Raw genomic sequence first — 16,873 nt, 5'->3', positions numbered from 1 at the left:
TCTGCCTTTTACAAACCCAAACTGTATGGGGTCCAGAGTTTGGAGATCTCCAATGTCTTTGTTTATGAGTTCCATGATGATACATTCCATGGTCTTGCAGACGAGGCTCGTCAGGCTAATGGGGCGGTAGTTCCCTGGGTCTGTTGTGGCCCCCCCTTTGTGGAGTGGGATAACTGTCACAGTGCACCATTCAATGGGCACAAAGCCTGAGGTGAGGCTATGATTGAACATGGTACTTAGGTGGGTTGCCAGTTCATTCTGTAGTTCATGTAGAAGGCAGCCTGGGATGTTGTCAGGTCCCATGGATGCTGTGTTCTTGGTTTTGGAAAGTGAGGTTTTTACCTGTGCAGCCGTGATTACAGGAAGTTTGCATTCTTCCTGTATAAAGATGAGCCCTTTAGGGGGTGAAAGGGGGGTAAAGTTAGCACTGAATCTATCTGCCAGGATGTTGGCAATATCAGTTGGTTTTGTATATTTAGTGTCATTGTGCTGTAACTCAGAGCACATCTGAGTGTTGCCATTGAGATTTCTGACATAGCTACAGAATGCTTTGTGGTTGTGTTTAGAATCAGTGGCAATTTTGTTTTCATAACTAGCTTTGGAGGATTTTATGAGGGATCTCAGCTTCTTACTGAGGCTGACCAGGGAGTTCCTCCAATCGTGGGATTTTGCTCTTTTTTGCAACAGTTTCTTTCTTCTGTTGTAGTTTATTTATGGCAGAGGACCACCAGATTGACGTCTTTTTTTGGAGGATAGCATCTTGGCTCTGTTTGGGATAGCACGATCCATGCACTCGTGTAAGTGCTTATAAAGTGCATTTGTGTAGGATTCAGCAGTCGTACCTCTATTGTCCATCTGCATGGGTGTCGTGAAGTTTTCCACTTCTGTCTTAAGAAGCGTGAAGTTGGCTTTGGAGAAATTTTTTATGGTTGTTTTCCTAATGGGGGTGGGAGAGGGATGTGGATGTCTAGGGTGATTAGCTTGTGGTCAGATCTGACCAACGAGGAGCTGACCTCTGGTGTAGAACACCGGTCACCCATGTTGGTGAAGACCAGGTCTAGGATATTGCTGCCCCTGGTGGGGTGTGGATAAGTTGATCCAAGGCATTGGAATTGATGATTTCCAGAAAACGTTGAGCAAAAGAGTTGGTACTTGAGTAGTTTTCCCAGTTAATGGTGTGGTAGTTGAAATCACCCATTATTAGAGTGTTGGGTTGTATCTTAATATTTTCCAGTGTATCAAGAAAAGAGGAGTGGAAATCCTGGGGCATGGTGGGGGGTCTGTAGCAAGCTACAATCTGGATTGTGGTTTTGCCCAGAGTTAGTTGAACTTGGATAATCTCGGATGCATTATGCTGAGCAACTAGCTTGGAGGTGTGGATATCCTTAATGAATATGGACACGCCTCCACCTTTAGTGTTTCGGTCCGGGGTTGGTGGCCGAAAGGTGTGGTATGAATTATAGCCTGGTAATGCAGGGGTGCTCTCTGGAGCTTTGAACCAGGTCTCTGTCACTGCACAATTGTCAATGTTCTCCATTTTAAGGAGTGCCTCAAGTGAGTGCATTTTGAGGTTTAGACTTCTAGCATTGAGTAGCATTACCCTCAGATTTTGCTTGCTTGTACCTGTTACGGTGGTAAATTTGTCATTTGAACCTTGCCTAAAAAAGGCACTATAGGGGTGGCAAGAGCCTTTGCCAGTATCCGGAATCCCAAGGGCGACAGGTGCAGGCCATCTCTGGCAAAGCAGCGTGGTCTGTCGATCATGTCATCCCAGGCAGACAGATACTAGATTCCCTTAGAATGACACCAGAAGCTTAGCCAATTGTTAAAGTCAATCATTTTGCCCTTGTACTGTGGTGTCATTATGGGGATGGCAGGATGCTACTCAGGTCTAGGGTCATACCGGCCTGGGCTACAAGATCGGAGAGCTCCTCCATGTATCTTTTCATGTAGTCCAGGGAGGTACGTTATTACCACTAAAATAAAAAGCAGGTGCATCTAGCAGAAACTTATGAGTTTACAAATGTTATGAGTTAAGAAAAATTGTTTAGACAAAAAAAAAAGATGTTATGGGTGTATTTAAAACTGTCTTCATCCAAGATTTATCACATGTGGTTCACAAAACATACTGCATACCTACTGACTCATGCTGCAGATCCTAGCAAAGAAATTGTGACAAGTATATCAACTGACATTACGTATAACTTTTGATACAGTCCAACACATCATCAGTCCCCACTATGGTATATGTACTGCATACAAACTATATGGTTAGATTATTTTAAGACAACTGGACAGTATATCATAGCAAATAAGTGAATTTACTGTGTCAGAATGTATACTTTCTTTTCTCCTTTTTGATTCCTGTGGAGCTGCTATTGCTGCTTTCACTGTACATGGGGAGACATTCCTGACTTTTGGGATGGACCTAATCTTCTCCTGTTGTGTGGGAGGAGGCAGAACATTCCCATTCCATCTTCATACTCATGCCCACTAACCCCAGAGTCAAGCAGACATAAGGGTTTTATGGCTGATGACACATGTTGATGTGTGCTTCCAGACTCTTGTCATCATGGGATGCATAGTCAGGTATCACCACCTCCCACAGCATCCTCAACAAATGAAGTTCCCATGCAGTAGATTATTGAAAAATGAATATTTCACCTTCTGATTGTGCTGATGTGTGACATAGGAAGTGACACCATCAACAGCAGTGTCCCATGTCACAGTATCCCAGTATATATGCAAATATTTAACATGATATTGTATCTAGTTTTACTTTTCTCCAACATCTCTGATATCACATCATTTGTGCGTGGAAGTAAAAAGATCCATTTCAGATGTTCTTATAGATAGAATCGGTATTTTGCAGGAATTGATCTATTTCCTTTCATGAGGGTATGTCCTGGTCCTGCTCAGCTTCCTGCCATAAGAGTTTGCTCTGAGGATGCCTGCAGACTGAGAATGTGCTGAAAATCCATAACCTAGGCTACCATACTTAATCTGCACAAAGGGTAGTGTCTTGATCCCCATGTTTTACGTATCACATCACTAAGGTGTTTGCCAGTTACAGTTATAACAGTACTGGGGTCCATAGATGATTGACAGAATTAAGGGCAATAAAAAAGCTATATTTTTAACCAAGATAAACAAGAAAAATATCCATAAAGACCTTATGATTATATGAATAGACATTAAGGTCCTTACATTTTAAGTTATAACTATATGTGCAGATAGGCACTGCACTGCTTGTTTTAAGAAATGTATAGTGTTATAAATAATGCAGCATTGTCCTTTACAATACTACATTCCTTTTTATGCAAATTACTAAGGAAGAGAAAGTGATGTGTAGAAATGGCATAGATCCACAACTGCTGCTATTTGCATTTCATTTAAATCATATTTCATCTTCACCTTCGGTGATAAAATAAAAGCAGATAGTAGTGCACTGTGTGAATGCCACTATGCTTTATTTTAAATACATGATGTCTGGATGTTAATGTAGGGAAGGGTAGTTTGTCTGGGTTCATTATCACAGCAAATATCTTCATATTATGATGACACAACCTAGTTGGGATGTAGACTAGCAGTATATGTATCCAAGAGAACAACAAAGAGGAGGGTATCAAAAGAAAATGGGGGCAGCCAGTCTTCATCCAACTGCAAAGGAAAACTGTATTTCAACTGGCTGTACCTTCAAAGTACAGGGTAGATACAGAGTCTCCAAAAATTACTTCATGATAGAACCGAAAGACAAAGATGAAAACAGTGCCTTAAAAGCTGCATATGCATAAACTGTGAAGCACGATGAATAACAATGACCAAAACTTGAACGAGGTAACACAGCAGCAGTAACCATGGTGAGCAGACATGATTAAACAAGACATCTCAACTCGTAAGTGAATGAATGTGATTGACTGTTTACAAAAATACAGTGGTAAAGAGGGTATGAAAGTCAGGGGATCCCAGTCAGAGATGATCTAGAATGCTTACAGTTTTGCCACAACAGTAGCAGTACCTGAAATGTGAAAAAGCTTCCACAGGAACCAGTGCCTAACCTGAATATGCATGATTAATACTCCCATGGTTCTTGTGACCTAAACTGTTAAATATAATGAGGGTCAGTAAATCTAAAGGTTAGTAAAAATACATACATGTTTACATAGGGAACACTGGCTGAAGCATATACATAACACTACAGGCTTCATTGCAAGTGCACAGAGAAATGTAGGACCATAAGTCTTTGTTTGTTAGTATCTTGTTGTAATTTGTAGATACAGGGTAGCCCTCACTAGCATGTCCTATCATCTGACTGGCACACACAAGTTGCCATGTATGCCTCCTTCCACAGCTCATAGATAAGTAATAGGCTAGCTGCCCCAGTGGGCTATTATAAGCCTAACCAAATTCTTTTCAGAAGTGAGAATTAAACCCTGTACCTTGTGTCTGATACCACCCCCCCATCCCCAAAACAAACAAAAGTAAGAGATCTTCATATACAGGAATGTAGTTATTAGGGGTACTTACTACTCCTGCATGTCATACAGTATCATATCTACACAACTAACAACAAATACAATCAAGTAAGTCATTACAATGCTTCCTTCCACTTCCCATATCATCTGACCACCTAGCAACATCCTTCTGTCTTCAAAATACAGTTTACAATCCAAACAATACACACAATTATGCACACTGGCTGAAAAGCAAATAACCTCCTTAGGTTCAAAGGTATGTATTAGGCTAAGATCACTGGGGGCTTTTTATGCCTAGCCATGCATCCCAAATTGATGACCAGTTCTGGTTCTCTTTCTAAGTGTGAGCAGGGACTTCGGAGAACATTTGCAAGCTTGACCATGGAAACTGAATTTTTTACAGGTTGTCTGTGTTGATTCTTGAATCCCAAAAAATACTAAAAAAATGCCAGACCCATGTCTACTAAAAATGCCATAATAAAAAAAAACATCTTTCCCTACCATACATCAGTCTGGTGACATCCACCTCAACCAAAGTCCCAACCAAACCCCAAATCAAAGAATATACCTTAAAGTTTAAAAATAATCATGCTAAACCTTAGAAGCATATGCAACAAAATCACAGATTTTCTTGCATGGATGATTCAATGCAACCCAGATATCCTAGCCACAGCAGAGACATGACTAAAACCTGAAATAAAAGATGCTGAAATACTACCCTGGTTATAATATTATTAGGCTCAACTGAACACATAAAAAGCAGGTAGAATAGCTATAAGCTTCCTAAATATTCACAGAGTAACTCCCTATACAGGTACAATCTCAGAATTTGGGAAAGCAGACATCCTAATATCATTCCTAAAACTTAATAAAGCCAAGAACATATGCATTGCTGTGCTATAAATTACTCCAGGACAAAACTTCCAGTACTTGTAAACATACTATCCTAGATAGCAGATATAATCACAAGGTAAATTACCCTCCTCAGTGATGTAAACATTGACTGGCAGTTTTTATCTGCAAATTCAGCAATCAACAGCATGACCCTTTTTGGAGTCACTTAACTTATTAATACTTCAGCAAGATATGGCAAAAATAACTCCCAGTAATCTATCCTGGAATCGATTCTGGCTACCAACCCATCTAATTTTACCTCCTGAGGTAGCCTCCCTGATACATTAAGTGACCACCTGCCATCTTATACCCACAGAAATATTAAACAACTAAAAAAGGAGCATAAGCACAAAAAACAGGAACCCCCTTCCTCTACTACATTCAGCTTATAACTATAAATAAAATCATACACAAACCCTTATCCTGCCCATCTCTTACCTCTATAATCACCATATAGTTCCCTAAATGAAATCTCAGATCAGAAGACAAACTTCTCACCATAAATAAACCAAATAAATCTCCAAACAAAGCATATACTCTTACTCAACAGCAAAAAATGGAACTCCCTACCCACCAGAACTATTTCTAACCTACCCACCTTTAAATGATCCCTAAAAGAATACTTCACAAAATCATGGATCTGCTCCTGTGCTTATCCTGGCTGAATTTACTCACTATATTTCACTCACCTCCTTTCAACCTAAGTCATACCTTGCAGCCCTCTCCAATCTCCTATGCTCTTGTGTTGTCCCCACTACCTTACTATATCCACTTTCTCTCTGCAGACTTGCCCTCTGCCACTTTCTCTTTCCTCCCTACTCACCCAAGCTACCTGAAGATAACTCACCATATACTATTCTTATAATTTCCTTTTCTGTCCATTCTTACTTCCCTTTTATAACACTAATATGAACTATGAATAACCTCTCTTATGTGTATGGAGATCACAGTACAGTGGGGAATGGGGAATTTTCCCTTTTCCCTATGTGGTGCAATTTTGGAGTTGGTATATATAATTTGTAGAAGTGTGGGAGGGTGCAGGGGGCATGACCCCTGTAAAAACATAGATTTTTATTTTGTTTCATTCCAGTTTTCATAAAGTTAAACAATGAGTGAGATTGTCACTGAAAAAAAATCAGTAAAAACAAAATGAAAACTCCAGCAAAGAGAGGGAGGTCACTCAGTGGAAGTTCTAGCTTTGCTGAAGTTTTCATTTTGTTTTTACTGATAGTTTTCATAAAGTCAAACATATGGTCATGACCATATGAAGTTAGAGTTTCTACAAACTCGATATTCTGACATAAGCTCATGTGTGTGTGTAAGAGTGTGGATATGTTTTCTATTGAAAACCCAAAGCTTTTGAATGGAGATCATGGTACAGTGAGGCTCAGGAAATTGTATTTATTTTATTTATTGATTATTTGTTTAACATTTGTTAACCGGGTTAGTCTGACTGGGCATAAAACCCTTTTACAGCAGATGCCCGAGGAGAAAAGCTACAAAACACATACAATATAGAAGACAGAATGCAAATAAAATTTTACAGTAAAATGAAAAGAAAAACAATTTTTTTTTTTTTTTTATACAATCAAATGGAATACCAGAAATTGACACTGATTACAATCAAGGAGGTCAATATCAGTTCATCGAAATGTCTGAAGTTCGAACACCATATGTTCGAACTTCAAACACGAACTGCAAAAACATTGAAGTCTTAAAACAGAGATTTTTTTTCCAGGGAAAAAAATCGCTGTTCCAAGAAACACACACGCAACACAAATGCACCAAAATAACATCAATCCATACACATACACTCAAAATCCTACATTCCAACCCTACACTAAACTGTACATACACTACTACCTATCCACTTACCTTAACCCAAACCCTAACCCTAATGTCCGTCACTATTGCACACTCACCTGATTCGCACCCTAACCTTAACTCACCTATCCCACCCTAACCCTAAAGTCTTTCACTATCGCACACCCACATCACCCGCGGCCTAACCCTATCTCACCTAACCTGTGCCCTAACCCTAACATCCACACAATCGCACACTTACCTGAACCCGACCCATAACTTCCCACCACAGTCCTGATACTCGCGAAGCCACAGAAATGGCCCACCAAATTCTTTCCCTGGGAAAGAATTCGGTGGGCCGCAGCTTCGTGATTACCAGTGTTCGAACTTTACAGTCCAAACATCTGGTATTCGATATCCAGCCATTTCAATGGACTGATATAAACTTCAATCAAGGTTGTCAGAAACAAATATCAAAAAACATGTATATATGTAGTAATATCCCATAGCTATGGGTCAGAACAGGATGAAAATAAGGAGGCAAACAGAGAAGGTAGATTAAGTTGGAGCTGTGCAAGGGCAAGACCAACATTTTTGTAGGTATTCTTGTGAGATTTTTTGAAGCTCTAAGTGTTAGAGATAGTTCTTAAGCACAGAGGTAGATTATTCCATTCTTTAGGTAGAGAGTGATTGTAGAGAAGTTTGCCTCTGTTTTTATTAGGTCTGTGAACTTCTAAGAGGTGAAGATCAGAGCTTCGAAGATTACGATTTGGAGAATAGGGAGAGATGATGGATGAGAGAGCATAACAGGTGGAGGGTTTGTTTGGGATAGAGTCAGTGAGATGCAGCTGAGGAAGAAGAAGTTGGTGTTGGAGTTCAAGTCACTGCAGGCTTTTTAATGCTAAGCAGTGGTGGGAGTGGTAATGGAGATTGTTATCAAATCTAGCAATTTTATTATAAGTGATTTCAAGTGTAAGTAATAGATTGGAATGTATGTTAGTGAGTATAGGTGTGATGTACAATAAGGTGGGCAGTAGGAAGGCCTGAGCTAGAGAATGTTTAGCTTCAATAGTGAGATATTTTCTGTGCCTATAAAACATTCCTAATTTTTGGTGGGTATTTTTGATAGCCTGTTGAATGTGAATATCAAATTTTAGTTGGTCATTGATAGTTACCTCCAAGCAGTTTTGCATGAGGCTCAACAGAGATAATTGTGTTGTTTAGGGAAGTGACAGTGAAGGTATTTTTGTGTTGTTGTAAGAATATTTGGAGGAAGAGTAGAAGTTTCGTTTTCTTAGGCTTGAGTAGGAGTTAATTACTGGTTAGCCATTGTTCCACTGAGAGAAGTAATTCTTGGGTAAGGGTAAGGAGGGGGGGGCAGGATATAATTGTAAAGTCATAGGCAAATTGTATTAAAGAGAAGTGAAGGCAGGATGTGTAGAGGTCATTAGTGAAAATGTTAAAAAGCAAGGGGCCAAGAATGGAACCCTGAGAAACCTCAGTTTGAACTGGGAGGAAGGGGAGGTGACGGAGAGCCATCTGATGGATTGGAATCTATTGGAAAGGTAGCTGGAGATTAAAGTTAGAACGTTTAGACAGAAAAGGTTTGTGGGAGACAGTATCAAAGGCTTTAGAGAGGTGAAGGAAAGGACAGGAGATTACCTTCTTGTTATCATGAGGTCTTGCAATGGTGTGAGTGAAAGAAATGAGTGCTGTGGATGTGCTGTTATGCGGGCAAAAAACATGTTGGGCAAGGGTTAAGAGGTTTTTCTGCATAAGTTGATCAGGGAGCTGCTTATGAATGCATTTTCCAGTATTTTAGATAGGGGAGATAGTATGACAATTGGTCTAATTGGTTGGAAGAGTTACCACCTTTTTTTAAGGGGTAAGACATAAAGTTTTTTTCCAGATTTCCAGAACTATGCATTCTTGGATAGATCTAACTTTAATCTCTCCATCTCCACACTTCTATGGTTCTCCAGCTACCTTTCCAATAGATTCCAATCCATCTTTCTGGAATTCATAAATTCCAATGCCCTGGATCAACTTATCCACACCCTCACCAGAGGCAACAATATCCTAGACCTAGTCATTACCATCATGAGTGACCAGTGTTCCACACCTGAAATCAACTCCTTGTTGGACAGATCCGACCATAAGCTAATCACACTAGATATTCGCATCCCGCCCCCACCCACCATTAAGGAAACCATTGTAAACAATTTCTCCAAAGCCAACTTCATGCTTCTTAAGACAGAAGTGGCAAACGTCATGACACCTATGCAGATGGACAATACAGTTACTACTGCTGGATCCTACACAAATGCACTCTATAAGCACTTACACGAGTGCGTGGATCTTACTAACCCAAACAGAACCAAGACGCTATCCTCCAAAAAAAGGAAACTAATCTGGTGGTCCCCTGCCATAAACAAACTCTACAACAGAAGGAAGAAATTGTTGCAAAAGAGAGAGAAATCCCAAGAGTGAAGGAGATGCCTGGTCAGTCTCAGTAGGAAGCTGAGATCCCTTATAAGATCCTCCACAGCTAGCTACGAAAACAAAATCATCACTGATTCTAAGAACCAACTGATATTGCCAACATCCTGGCCGACAGGTTCAGTGCTAACTTTACCCCCCTCTCACCCCCTAAAGGGCCCATATCTATACAGGAAGAATTCAGAGTCCCTGTAATCACATGTATGCAGGTAAAAGCTGCACTCTCTAAAACCAAAAACACAGCATCCATGGGACTGGACAACATCCCAGGCTACGTTTTACATGAACTTCAGAATGAACTGGCTCCCCACCTAAGCACCATGTTCAATCATTGTCTCACTTCAGGCTTTGTGCCCACTGAATGGCACACAGCAACAGTTATCCCACTTCACAAAGGGGGAGCCGCCACTTATCCTGGGAACTATCACCCTATTAGCCTGATGAGCTTGGTCTGTAAGTCCATGGAATATATCATCATAGAACTCATAAACAAAGACATTGGTAACCTCCAAACTCTGGACCCCAACCAGCTTGGGTTTGTGAAAGGCAGATCGTGCCTTCTGAACCTGATCAACTTCTTTGAGGCAGTCAACAAAGCAGTTGACGAGGGTAAGGTGGTTCACACAGCCTGTCTTGACCTCGCCAAGGCTTTCGACACCATCCCCCATTCAGGAATTATAGCTAAACTCACTAAACTAGGTATAAATCCCTACATCACAAGATGGATTGCCAACTGGCTCACTGACAGAATCCAAACTGTAAAAGTTGCAGACTCCAAATCTGACTTCAAACCAGTGACAATTGGAGTACCACAGGGTTCAGTCCTTGGACCTCTCTTGTTTGGTATCTACTTCTTTGAAGTACAGGCTAACACAGAAGGCCTCTGGCTAGCAAAGTTTTCAGATGACTGCAAAATAGAAGCCTTAGTCAAGTCCCCAAATGATGTGGACATCCTACAGAAGGGACTCACTGAGACAGACCTGGTGTCAGAGTCATGACCTCAAGCTCAGTGTCAAAAAGTGCATTGTCATCCTATTTGGTAAAAACTCTGCACCCATAAACTACCACATAAACGGCAGTCTACTTAATGCTGAATGTGTGATGAGACCTTGAGACCCAGGTGGACAGTAGTCTCTCCTTTGATAATCACATCGCCACAGTACTCAGGAAACCCTTCTATGTGGCACACCTCATCACAAAAGGGTTCTCATCCAGAAAAAAAGAGGTCATTGTTTCCCTTTACTCGGCACTCATTAGACCCATTATAGAGTACAACCCCCTTTTGGAATGTACCTCACAAGACATCTGCAGCAGATGGAAAGGCCATAGAAGTACCTCACAAAGAGGATGACTGTCCTCAAACAGATGCGATACACTGACCATCTCAGAAACTCCAGCTTTACTCTGTAGCATATCGCCTACTCCGAGGAGATCTCTGCCTAACATATAAAGTTATGTTAAACCCAGAGCTGCTGGACATGCAACACCTAAAGAAATCCCAATCCCTATGAGCTACATGCTCTAGGGACCTAAACCATGTCACCACAATAAACAGGACATGCTGGAGGGATAGATTCCTGTCCCAAAGACTTCCTATACTCTGGAACAAGCTACCCATCTATGTCAAGCAAAGTTCCTCATTACCAATCTTCAAGAAAAATCTTGATGAGTGGATGGGAAATAGGAAATACACCCTGGGGATCACTTCTGTGGCTCTGCTTGACAGGGGCACAGGAAATTAACTTTCTTGGGTGGAGTAAGCTATGGAACCTTGCTGGCTAGGCTTACGTAGGCCCTTGGGCCAATAGCCTAGTACCTACCTATGACCCTATGAATCTATGAAAATAGAAATGGGATAGGCAATAGATTTGGCAGCAAGTTTAAGGAAAAGAGTAGGTAGGTTGTCAGCAAAAGGTGAGCATGGTTTAAGTTTGCTGAGAAGTGATCTAATATAAGCTGTAGGGAAGAGCTTAAGAAAGAAAGGGGAGTGAGGGTAGAGGGAGTGCGATTGGTAGTATGATGGATGGTATTGTCTTTTTTTGTCAAATTTTGAATAGTCAATCAAGAAAGAACTTAGAAAGGTGACTATAACCAAGCCAGAGCTATTGGGACAGGGGTTACTAGTAGGAACTTGATGGTGTGCCAACATTTTTTGGGATTGGAGTGAGGATTATTTAGCAGCTTTTCGTAGAAAAGTTTTTTATCAAGATCAACCTGCTTTTTGGTAAGATTTCCGAGTTCCCTGTATGTTTGGAGATGAGTAGGAGATTTTGTTTTTTTTCCAGTTTTTCCAGGCACTGTCTCTCTTGAACATAATGGTACGAGTGGTTGTGTTAGCCACTGAGCAAAGTTAGATTTAATTCTAATTTTTCTGGTGGGGGACAGGGATTTTGGTGTGTTGAGAAAGATGTTGTTGAAACTGCAGAAGGCATCGTCGAGTGGGAGTTCACGGAGGAAGGACCAGTTTATTGAGGACAGCCGATTTTTGAAAGTATCAGAGTTAAAGTTACTGAGATTGTGACAGTCATTATATAGGTGGTATTTGTGCAACTGTGGGAGTGTCTTTTAACATAGGTGGGAAGTTGATCACTTAGGGTATCAGGCAGAGTGGTGGCATTGTGGTAAGGTTTGGCTTAGAGGTAAGGATTCAGTCAAGCATGGTGCTTATATTGGAGTGTTTATTCAAATGAGTGGGGGAGAAGATTAGTTGGGAGAAACCTTGGAGGTTAATGCTAGTGTTTAGAGAGAAGGAGGTTATTGCATTCCAGTCTCCGTTAACATCACCCAGGATAATGGTTTCATAAGAGATAGTTTCAGCGATCCAGGACAGAAAGTGTTCAATATTCGGAATGTTGTTGCCTGGTGAAATGTAGATGGCTGTGATGGCTATTTTTTTGTGGTTTTCAGTTTACAGTTTACAATGATGATTTATGCAGGGTGGAAACTAGGAGGAGTGGGCTGTAGAGGATACAGTGAAAGTTTTAAAGATTATAGAACAGCTGCACCCCCCCCCCCTTTTTAGTTAAATCTGTCCTGTTGGATGACATTGTAGCTGGGAAGAAGGCTTTTAGAGTCAGTAATGACCATTTTTCTCAATGTAGTGTGAACTCAGAGTTGGTATATATTATTAGCAGGGGGTGTGGGAGGTGCAAAGATAGCTTTTTATGTTTTTTTAATGTTTAAATTTTCAGAAATTTGATCATATTGCCTTGCTGACATGAATTTTGAGTTTCTAAAACTTGATCAACTGCCATAGATCCATATATATATATATATATATATATATATATATATATATATATATATATATATATATGGGTCTACTATACATGATCGAAACCCCAAAAAGCTGACTTTCATATGGCCGAGACCATATGATCGACTTTTGGAATTTCGATCATGGTTTAAAAAAAAAACACAAAGCAAAAACTTACCTACATGTTGCTAGCAGGCTGTGCCCCTCACACCCCCTGCAATTTAAATATACCAACTCTGAGATTGCACTAAAGTGTGAAAGATGGAAATCTTCCCATTCTGCACTATGCAGAGATGTCCATTCTGAACATTCAAAATTCCAAAAGTCGATCATATGGTCCTGGCCATATGAAATTTTGGGATTTCAATCATCTGTAGGGGACCCATATATATATATATATATATATATATATATATATATATATATATATATATATATATATATATATATAGGTTCATAGGTTCATACTAGGCTATCTGCCCTAGGGCATTTATAAGCCTAGCCAGAGTGTGTGTGGCTTTCACCACCCCTTAGGATGAGAATACTATACCCATTAGTTTACTGTGCCTCTGTCCAGCAGTGACACAGAGATGATTCCCGGGGTAAACCTACGATCTCCCATCCACTCGTCAAGATTTCTCTTGAACAGAGTCAGTGAGGGGCTCTGCCTCACATGGACTGGGATTCTGTTCCATAGTGTAGGGAGTCTCTGGGTGATGAATATGTCCCTCCAGCACGTCCTATTTATATCCGTGTTGAGGTTTAAGTCTCTTGCTCTCGTGGCTCTGGTGGATTTGGATTTTTTGAGGTGGAGCATGTCCATTAATTCCGGGTTGGACATGGCCTTGTATGTCAGGCACAGATCACCTCTGAGCAGACGGTATGCGACTGAATAGAGCTGGAGTTTCTTCAGTCGGGCAGCGTATGACATATGTTTGAGCCACTTTATCCTTTTGGTGAGGAACTTTTGGGGTCTTTCCAACTGCTGCAGGTGTCGGGTAAGGTACATTCCGAATGGGGCATTGTACTCAATCATTGGTCTGAAAATGAAGAGTACAGGGGTACAATGACCTCTCCTGATCTGGATGTGAATCCCTTCATGATCAGGTGGGCAATGTAGAAGGTCTTCCTAACCACTTTGGCAATGTGAGTGTCAAAAGAGAGGTTACTGTCAACTTGGGTCCCTAGGTCCCTGATAACTTCTTCCGTGTTTAATGGATTATCACCTATGTGGTAATTAGGGGTTACCTTGTTTTTCCCAAAGGGTATGACTATACATTTTTTGGCATTTAGCTTAAGGCCATGGCTCTGGCACCAGTTATCCATTTCTATGAGACCTCTCTGGAGGATGTCTGTGTCTGATGGAGTGTTAATTATGGTGCCCAGTTTGCAGTCATCTGCAAATTTTGTCAGCCACAATCCCCCTATGTTTGCCTGCACTTCAGAAAAATAAATGCCGAACAAGAGGGGCCCAGGACTGAGCCCTGTGGGACACCGCCGTGACCGGCTTAGAGTCTGACATGGCACCAGCAACTCTAACCCTGTGGGTTCTGTCCTTGAGCCAGTTTGCAACCCATCTTGTGACATATGGGTTTACATCTAAGCTGGTGAGCTTTTCTATGATGCCCGAGTGGGGTATTGTGTTGAACGCTTTTGCTAGGTCAAGGTAGGCTGTGTGAACTGCCTTACCCTCATCAATGGCCTTAGTGACTGTTTCGAAAAAGTCGACCAAGTTCAAGAGGCAGGATCTGCCCTTGACAAAGCCAAATTGGGTAGGATCCAGTGTCTGTAGGTCCCCAATGTCTTTATTTATGAGTTCCATTATGATCCTCTCCATAGCTTTGCGGACAAGGCTCGTCAAGCTTATGGGGCGATAATTTCCAGGGTCCGTAGAAGCACCACCTTTGTGGAGTGGGACCACAGTTGCCGTATGCCATTCTTTGGGTATGTATCCTGTAGTAAGGCTAAGATTAAACAGCAGCCTTATGTGTGGGTTTAGTTCCTCATTGAGTTCATGTAGCACACAGCCGGGGACACCGTCCGGTCCCATTGATGCTGTGTTTTTGCTTTAGAGAGAGCAGCTCTTACCTGGGCATCTGAGATGTTTGGGAGGCTAGACTCTGGTGGGATAGATATTTCTCGTTTTGGGGGAGAGGGAGGGGAGAAATTTGCACTGAACCTGTCTGCCAGTATGTTGGCAATGTCTGTGGGTTCAGTGATTTTTGTATCATTTTGGACTAATTCTGAGCATATCTGGGAGTTTCCACCCAGGTTTCTAACATAGCTAAAGAAGGCCTTATGATTGTCTTTTGTGTCTTTAGCGATTTTTCTCTCAAAGTTGGCTTTGGATGATTTTATGAGTGATCGTAGTTTTTTGCTAGTATTGATCAGAGATGCCTTCCCTTTTAGGGATTTTGCTCTGTCATGTAGTAGCTTTCTCCTCTTGTTGTAGAGTTTGTTTATGGCTGGGGTCCACCAGACTGGGCGCCTGCCTTTGGTGGAAAGGGTCTTGATTTTAATAGGGATTGCTTGATCCATACATTCCTGGAGGTGCTCGTAGAAGGCATTTGTAAGGGTTTCAGCAGCGTGGGTTGTGGTTTCCACTGGCTCGGGGGCCTTGAAGGATACCACTCCAGTCTTAAGAAGTGTGAAGTTTGCTTTTGAGAAGTTCTTCACTGTGGTCTTTTTTGCTGGTGTTGGGGGCGGGATGTGGATCTCCAGTGAGATTAATTTATGGTCTGATCTCACCAATGAGGGATATACTTCCGGTGTGGAGCATTTTGTCCCCATGTTTGTGATGATCAGGTCTAGTATATTTTCTCCTCTTGTGGGAATGGTGACTAGTTGTTCCATAGCATTTGAGTTTATGAACTCCAGGAACCTTTGGGCTAGGGTGTTGGGGCTTGAGTAATGTTCCCAGTCTATGTTTGGGTAGTTGAAGTCACCCAATATGATGGTGTTTGGAGAGACATTCATACTGTCCAGTGTCTTCAGGAAGGCTGTGTGGGTTTCCTGAGTTTGAGAGGGTGGTCTGTAGCATGCTACAAACTGTAGGGCAGTTTTACCTATGGTTAATTGCACCTGGATGGTTTCTGATGCTTCGTGCGTTGCCACTAACCTGGAGGTGTGGGTATCCTTTATAATTATGGATACTCCCCCTCATTTTGTGGTTCGGTCCAGATTTTGGGGCAGGAACGCATGATATGAGGTATAACCTGATAGTGCTGGGGTGCTCTCAGGAGCCTTGAACCAGGTTTCAGTCACAGCACAGACATCGATGTTCTCCATACTGAGGAGGGCTTCGAGGGCATGCATCTTGAGGTTTAGACTTCTGGCATTGAGCAGTATTACCCTTAGTTTTTTTCCATTTTTGTTTTCTAGGGTGGTAGGTTTATCATTTGAGAATTGCCTAAAAAAGGCACTATGGGGGTGGCAAGAGCCTTTGCCAATATCCGGAAGCCCAGGGGTGACAGGTGCAAGCCGTCCCTTGCAAAGCAGCGTGGCTTGTCAAGCATGTCATCCCAGGCAGACAGACATTGGATCCCCTTAGAATGACACCAGTAATTAAGCCAATTATTAAAGCTGATCATTTTGTCTCTGTATTGTGGCATCATTCTTGGTGAGGGTAGGATACTGCTCAGGGTCAGGGTCATACCGGCCTGGGCTACATAATCTGAGAGCTCCTCTATGTCTCTTTTCATGTAGTCCAGGGAGGTACGTCTCAGGTCATTCACACCGGCATGGACAATGACTGAGTCATACTTGTACTTGCTGTGGAGTGACCTGAGTGCTTGTGTTATGTGGCGGATTCTAGCGCCCGACAGGCAGCTTACTGTGATCTTTTCCTTGTTCAGTCTGGTGAGTGGGACGTCAGTGTGTCTGACTATGGAGTCACCTATAACAAGTGTGTCTGGCATTGTGTTTGGCCTTAAGGGCTGTGACTGTT

Source organism: Protopterus annectens, chromosome 1.part0 (assembly GCF_019279795.1).
Source record: "Protopterus annectens isolate FY-2018-M chromosome 1.part0, PAN1.0, whole genome shotgun sequence".
In the NCBI taxonomy this organism is placed as follows: Eukaryota; Metazoa; Chordata; order Ceratodontiformes; family Protopteridae; genus Protopterus; species Protopterus annectens.
Note: the sequence above shows the minus strand (reverse complement) of the source record.